Here is an 8,547-nt window from a genome sequence, read left to right as displayed (position 1 = left end):
CCTCAATAAATATAGGAATAAAAAATTTAAGAAAAAATTAAAATGGGAGAGAGCATACCTTGGGAAACAAGACAGATATGGTAGGACTCCACCCACTGAAAAATAGGGCACAGAATCTGATACAAGTTTTTGTCTTGCACTTCAGTGTCAGCACCACATCTAGGAGGAACTTAAGATTTCATATGCAGGCCAGACACCATACATGGTGCGTTCAGACTAGCTCCAGTATCAGAGACCTGTGTGGCCGTGAGGAAGACTCAATATTGAGATTGAATCATTTTTTAGCCTTTGAATTGACCTGAGCCACACCTGTCCACCTTGCAAGTCCAGGCAGGTCCCTGCAGCTGTGACTCACAAGTAAGCTAGCTTAGCATTAGATTTTCTGACCAAGAGACTGTCTTCAACACCTGTCCCATATTCTTGGGCAGCACATCTATCATCAGGCCAGTATTTCTAGATGGAGCACAAGAAATTCCTTTGCACCAGATGGAGACCTGCACTGTAGTGGGAAATACTTATATTCTAGCCTGCATCACTGCTAACTAAAGCATTGAGATTTGATGCACCCTGAGAATGTGCAGGTTCTTGTAGCAATGATATTCAGGTGTAACCCACCTTAGCATCAGCCTAGATGGCCAAAATGTATGGTTTAGAAGTGAGGTGTGTCTAAAAAGCTCATGTGTGAGGCAATGCTAGTTTTAGAAGTGAAGTGATTGGGTTATGAGAGTCTGGACTCATCAGTAAATTAATCCCTGGATAGGAATTAACTGAGTGGTAACTGTATGCAGGTGAGGTGTGGCTGGAGGAAATTTTCATCCACCACAGACTTCCACCATGATGTTCTGCTTCATCCAGACCCTGAGGAATGGACCTGGCCATCCATGGACTGAGACCTCTACAACTGTGAGACCCCAAATACACTTTTTCTCCTATAATTGTTCTTTTCAGATCTTTTGGTCACAGTGGCAGAAAAAGCTGACCAAAACAGAAATTAGAACCAAGAATTGGGGTAGTGATTGTGACTAACATGACCAAGGTGGTCAGAAGCATTTGGAGCATTTTGGAATTTGTAGGAGGAATTTTGGGAAGTTTGGTGATGCTAACTGGAAAGATTTAGATTAGAATTTAATGGGCAATTCTGTTGGAAACTCAGAAAACCAGAATGTAGAGTGCACAGTAATGGCTGAACTCATGAGGTTTCAGAAAAGAAGGAGGACTATTGCAAATTGAAGTAGAAGCCATTCATGTTACATTCTGGCTAAGAAGCTGTCTGAATTTTGGTAGAGTCCTGAGACTTTTTGTGAGGCTGAATTAAAAGGCGACAGACTTCTTAATCTGGTGGAAGAAATTTCTAGGCAGCATAGTATTCAGGCAGCAGTGACATGGATGTTGCTGGCAGATTTTAGCCAAGTTTATTGTGATAATTAGGAGCAGAAAGCAAAACAGAAAGATATGAGAAGCTTCCGCTTTGGTCAGAAAACTGCAGGTAAAACTGGGGCTAAGGAATGTGTGGTTGTTAAAGATATTACAGCCACTAAATAAATGCTAAAGACTTTATTCTGAGATAATAGGAGAGATGGTTTAAGGGCTTCTGAGGAATTGAAAAGAACATACCCATCTCAGGCTCAAGGGTGGAAAAGAAAAAAATAATTATTTGAGAATAGACCTTGGGGACATCTAGCTTGCATAGCTGGGTCTAGGAAGTGGTTTCACCATGTTCAGCTACCCAGGCAAAAAGAGGTTGCTGTGGTTCCTGGAGGCTTAACTACTACCTGAAATGGCAGCAGGCCTTGGCATCAACAATGTGGTGCTGGTGCTGCAAGACTGCAGGATATTGGAGTTAAGGGGTCATGGAGACTTCTACCAAGATTTCAAAGGAAGGCCGGGGAGGCCAGGCAAAGTGCTACAGAGTTGGCATCCCTGCAGGCATCTCTTGAAGAGCAGATGGGTGAGGATGTGAGGAGGGAGCCAAAGCTTCAGTGGAGACCCCCAAGATTAAGTACAGTGGAATGTCTGTCAAGGAAAACTGCAGAAAATAAGCAGAGACAAGTCAACACAGCGGCCATGTGGACTGCAACCTGCAAAGCCATAGGGGCAGAACTACACAAGCCCATGGGAGAGAACATCACAATGACATGTACTCCAGATGCTAGACATGGAACTATAGGGCTTTTTTGCCCAGCTGGATTTGGTCTTGCTTTGGTTTCATCCCTTCTTTCTATACCACTATTCCTCCCTTGTAGATTCTTCCTATACCCTTATTTCTCGGATGTAGCCTCTGTATCTTTACAGATTGGATATATGTAATTTGCTTTTGAATTTTATAGAGGCTCATGCTGAGAGTTTGCCTTGAGTTTCAGAGGAGATTTTGGACTTGGACTTTTGGGCAGTCTTGGAAATATTGAGATTATGTGAACTCTTGAAAATGGACTAAATGTATTTTGTATTGCAGTATGAGCTTGAGCTTTAGGGGGCCAGGGGAGGGATGCTATGGTTTCGATATTAGGTGTCCTCCAAAAGCTCTTGTGTGAGATAGTACATGAAGGTTTAGAGGTGAAATAGTTGGGTTATGAGAGCCTTAAATTAGTTATTGCATTAAGTTCCTGATAGGGTTTCCTGGATGATAACTGTAGGCAGGTAGGGTGTGGCTGAGCTCATGCCTTAGATGTGTATATTTTGTCCTTGTTGAGTAGAACTCTCTATCTTCTTTTGGACAGAATGTTTATAGCTGCTTTCCTTTGCCACACTCTTCCATGATGTTCTTCTACCTCATCCCAGGCCCTGAGGAATGGAGTTGGCCATCTATTGACTGAGAACTCTGAAACTGTGAGCATCCAAATAAATTTTTTCTCCTCTAAGATTGTTCTTATCAGGGTGTCCTAGTCACAGCAGTGAAAAAGCTGATTAAAACAAACAATAATTATTTACAGTAATAATCATTATGTTATTTTGGAGTTTATAACATATAAAAGTGGTAATATTGGGCATCATGCTAAGTGGAATAAACCAGACTCAGAAAGTCAGGGGTCAAAAGTTTTCACTCATATGTTGAAGTTAGAGCAAAGTAAGTGAAACAAAGTGAGGGGAGGGCTGTGGGGAGAGGGGGAATCCCATGAAAAGAGAAGGGAGATCAGTGGAGCAGAGGTACAGGATTGAGGGCTAGGGAATAGGCTCTGAGATCGTGGTCACGATAATATGGCAACATAAATTTTAAAATGTGATCTTATATGATAAGCAAGGAAAATAAATAGCATGTATGAAGATTAGAAAGGCAGAGATAAAATTGTCTGTATTCATTGGTAATAAGATTATGTGTAAAGGACAAAAATAAATGATGGAGAAGCTGTTAGAATTCATCAAGACCTCTGGATACAAGATCAATATAAAAATTATATTTTCTATATTAGCAACAGATAGTTGAAAAATGAAATAAAACAACCTTTACCATAGAATAAAGCCACATTCATCACCTATTCAATATCTGACAAAATGTGCTAGAATGCCACACTAAAACAGTAAAACAGGTAAAAGAATTTTAAAAGAACTAAATAAATTGAGACATATATCACAATTACCCAATTAATAAACTTGTTAATGTAATGATAACCAATTCCCCCTCCCCCACACACACATTAAATGGTATTGGTTTGGTGTAATATCAATCAAAATACTAGTAAGATTTTTAATAGGAAATTTAAAAACTAACTCTAAAATTTATATGGAACCACAAAGGACTTAGAATAGTAAAGAATTTTCAGAGAACAAACTTGTTGTGAACTTATAGTAATTAAGACAATGTGATATTTGTGCAAATATAAACAAACCAATTTTTCAGAAAAGTGAAGCCAAAAATTGATCAGCACATAAACATAAGTTTCAGGACAAATATCTACTACAATTTAATGGAGTGAAGAATGACCTTTTCAATTAATGTTGATGGATCAATTGAATATCCTGGGGAAAAGAGTAGCTGTTGATCCCATTCCTTACACATAACAGAAATTCAAAATGTATCTTAGACCCAATTGTGAAAACTTAAATGATTAAATTATTTTTTCAGATATTTACAGTTTATAGAAGAATTTAAAGGAAATATTTTCATGAAGTTTAACCAGGCAACATTTTGTTAAACATGATGGAAAATAAATAATCGTAAAAGAAAACATTAATATATTGGAGTTCATTAAAATTAAGAATATTTGTTAAAGACACTTATGAAAGTGAGCAGGCAACCAAAAAGTAGAGAAAATACGTTTGATTAAAAAAATTTGATAAACTAATATTTTTTCTGATTGTTCTAACCATTTCTACAAATCAATAAGAAAAAGACTATTTAATTGAAAATGGGAAAAAACAGAAAATTCATATATTTCTAAATGACCAATAAGAATATTAAAATGTTTCCAATATTGTAAATTACCAGGAAAATACAAATTAAAACTAAAACAATTCTGTTTACTGATTATGATCGTGGTTACATGAATTTATACATAGGATAAAATTATTTAGAACTACACAAATAAATGAATGTAAAACTGGTAAAATGTGAGCAAGTTCTTTAGTTAACTATACTGTGCCAATGTTGATTTTCTGGTTTTGCTATTATTCTACAGTTATGAAAGTTATTATCAGTGAGGAAAATCTGGTCAAAAGGTACACAGAGCTGTCTGTATTATTTTGAAAAATTTTCCTGTGAGTCTATAATCATGTCAAAATAAAATATTTTAAAAAAAAATTACAACCTAAAAGAACTACACACATTGGGCTGGGGATGTGGCTCAAGTGGTAGTGCGCTCACCTGGCATGGTGCGTCCCATGTTCGATCCTCAGCACCACGTACAAACAAAGATGTTGTGTCCGCTGAAAACTAAAAAAATAAATATTAAAAAATTCTCTCTCTCTCTCTCTCTCTCTCTCTCTCTCTCTCTCTCTAAAAAAAGAACTACACACACACACTAAATGGCTAAAATTAATGACCAATAATAAAAAGTACTATTGATAATGAGAAACAATCTGGAACTTTCATACATTGATATTGAGAGGGGAAATTTATGAGATAACTTTGGAAAACTGATAGTATATATTCACAATAAATACATGCATACCTTGTGACAAGAATCCATTCATAAGTATATATCCAAGAGAAATTAGATTACATGTCCAACAAGAGACTTGAACAATTATTTAATAGTAGGTTTTCTAATAAAGTTTCCAAACTTAAAAATACAAAATCTAACAACACTAGAATGAATGAGCAAATTATAGCATAAAAACAAAATTTAATAACGTAGAGTAATAAAAAGAATGAACCATTGCTACACACAATAATATATATGAGTTTTTAAAATAATGTGTCAGGGAAGCCAAATGCAAAAAATAAAAAATAAAAACACTAATGTAAGTATTACATAACATCCATTTCATTATATGAAGGTAAAGATAGGTAATAGGCAATAGAGATTAGAACAGTGGTTACCTCTGAGGGGACATGTTGACTAGGAAATACATGACATTTTCTATGAATCTATCTTTTTTGAGGTAGCAGTTATATAGGTACATGCATGTGCAGAAGTTCATCAAGTTGTACTTTAAAGTATCCTGTTGATAAACTAAATACATATAATTTTATCTGTCAATTCAAAAAGAAATTAATAAAATACCAAAACAACATAAAATTGATTTATAAAAGACTGACCATACCAAATGAAAAACTAGAACACTCAGATATTGCTGGTGAGTGTAAAGTAACAGATCTCTTTGGAAAATAGTTTGGAAATTCCTAATATTTATAAACATATACTTATTCTATGTTCTCCAATACAATTCTTAGTTACTTACCCAAGACAAGTGAAAGCATGTCGACAAAACACTGGTTACAAAACTATTCTCAATAGCTTTACTAATAATGCTTCACATGACATACAACCCAACTATATATGAAGAGCAGGACTGATAAACAAACTGTAGCATATTCATGCAGTGGAATAAAACCTAACAATAAAAAGGATGAATAATGACTGATAAATCTTAAAAAACATGCTGAGTATAAGAAGCAAGACATAAAAGGATACCCATCCAATGATTCCATTTATATAACATTCTATAAAAGGCAAAATAAATCTATGGTGGTAGAAATCAAAATGGTGATTGTCTCAGTTGGGTGTGTAGAATATTTGTTTGGGAAGTTATAATTGTAAACTTTTGGGGACTCACTGAAATGTGCTATATCTTAATTTGGATGGTGAGTAAATGTATCAAATTATCAAAAATCATCAAAATGTACAGTTAAGATCTATGTCATTTACTGTAAATAAATTATATCTCATTTTTTTTAAAAAGAGAAAGAGAAATAAAGAAAGAAAAAGGCATAAGACCCAGGAAACAGGGGCTTTAACATAACCAAGAAAAGTAAGGAGATTTCCAACTGAAGACATGTCCCAGGCAGTACAATGCTGAGCAAGAGGCCCAGAGAGTCCTGATTGAATAGGAAAACTATGGTTTCTAGGAGATAAGTTTTCCAGGAAAATTGGAATTGGTATATTGCCTAATACATTTGATGACTTGGAAATTGTATTAATTTGTAACTGACAATATAACTGAGAAACTAATTAGTAATAGACATAGGGAGTTGTGGGCATACCTCAGATGTAGAGTGTATACTTAGCATTTGTGAGACCCTGGGTTTAATTTCTAGCACCAAAAATAAATAAAGAGGATACAAAGATCACCAAACAAGAGAAAATATTGAGAAATTAATATCTCTAGGAGAAAACTATAAAACATAGGAAACATAATAATGGTACATTACTTATATTTATATTATATTACTTAGCTCTACAGATAATGTTTATATGGTCATAATAATGTAAACATTACTTTTTTGGGGGTAGTGCTGGGGATTGAACCCAGGGCCTTTTGCATACAAGACAAACACTCTACCAACTGAGCCATATCCCCAGCTGGCCATTAGCTCTTTTGAAATCTTATTTAACCATATTGGGAGAAAGAGAGCAGAGGAGATGTGTGTATGTGCAAATCTAAATTTCATCTAATATAATAGAAAGTTGAAAGACTTTTGTTGAAATGAAGACTTTAAGAAATAATGTATTATTTAGAAATATGAAGTTAGAAACAGGGAAAAAACAGCTAAAATAGATGAATTCTTTTTCTGCTTTTGAGGATCAGAAATTGGGCTTTTGGAGAGGGGGCATGGTCCTTTTTTATTATGTCTAGGTTGATAATACAAATTAACTCTAAAAGAAAGAAGGTAACTATTGTAGGTAGAATAATTAAAAGAAGATATCTGCATTCCTAATAATGTCCTGAACCCATGAATCTATTATGGTTTGTGGTAAAGAAGAATTAAGATTATAGATGCAATTAGGGTTGCTAATCAGCTGACAAAGTTGCGAGTTATTTTGGACTGTCTGGATGGTTCCAAGGTAAATCACAGGGCCCTTTTAAAAGTGCAAGAGGAGGTAGTAGAGAGGTCAGAGTAATGTGATGTTACAATGACTCAACCCATTATTGCTGGCTTTGAAAAGGGGGGGGGGCACAAGTCAAGAAACTGAAAAAGGCAAGGAAACTGAGTCTCTCCTAGAAACTGGAGACAGATGAATACAACTCTCTGAATATCTGGATTTTATCTCACTGAGACTTAGGTCCAGCCTCTGACCTACAGAACTATAACATCTTTTTTGTTGTTTTTAAGCCACAAAGTTTGTAATAATTTGTGCATCATCAATATAAAAGCATTACAGTGATAAGGTACTATGGTTTTCATATAATGTTTCCTCCAAAATTCATGTTGAAACTGATTACCAATGTAACATGTTGAAAGGCGATATAGTTAGAGGGCTTCACCCTCATGAAGGAATTTGTGTCGCTTTCTCAGGTCTAGATTAATTCTTAAGGGAGTGAGTGAGTTGTTGCTTTTGCAGCAAGTTATCATGAGAGAAGATTGTTATAAAATGGATTTATCTGTTATATTTTAATTCTTTTGCATCAACCTGTGTGTTGTTCTGCTTTTCTGACATGTTATGATGTAGCATGAGTCCCCTGCCAGATGTTGATGCCTGATTTTTGGACTTCCAGCCTCCCAAACCATGAACTAAATAAATTTTCTTCCCGTATGAATTATTTGGTCTCAGAAATTGTTTATTGTACTGGAAACAGACAAAGACACAAAGTGACAAAAACCTTAGAATAAATTTTGAATATTTATATGCATACTCTCTTATATACATGAAATTTGTCTTGTATTGTCTTGTAGTTTAAGGTTAGCTCCCAAATAGTATATTGCACAAATGACACTAATAAGAACAATGTTGACCAAAACTATTAATACAGACATATACCTATCTATTTCCTAATGATAATGATATTCTCCTCCATAGAAGTGATTGATTATGACATAAAATTATTTCAGATTCATATATGAGATTGGTCCACAATGGATTATAATTTATTTAAGACCCTATTAACTCTTGTAATAATTTTCTAATGGTTTATGTTATTTTAATGGATTTTCTATGAAAGAAGTTATTA

The 8,547-nt window shown here is 34.9% G+C and overlaps 1 non-coding gene across 1 annotated transcript; it reads right to left on the bottom strand.

The window, feature by feature from the left end:
• Window positions 1–6,881: 6,881 nt before the first annotated feature.
• Trnat-ugu (transfer RNA threonine (anticodon UGU)) lies at window positions 6,882–6,957 on the bottom strand. The gene has a single exon. It is a non-coding gene; the product is annotated as a tRNA-Thr (tRNA).
• Window positions 6,958–8,547: the final 1,590 nt, after the last annotated feature.

Source organism: Callospermophilus lateralis, chromosome X (genome assembly GCF_048772815.1).
Source record: "Callospermophilus lateralis isolate mCalLat2 chromosome X, mCalLat2.hap1, whole genome shotgun sequence".
Lineage (NCBI taxonomy): Eukaryota > Metazoa > Chordata > Mammalia > Rodentia > Sciuridae > Callospermophilus > Callospermophilus lateralis.
The sequence above is the reverse complement of the archived record's forward strand: the minus strand, read 5'-3'. Positions and strand labels throughout refer to the sequence as shown.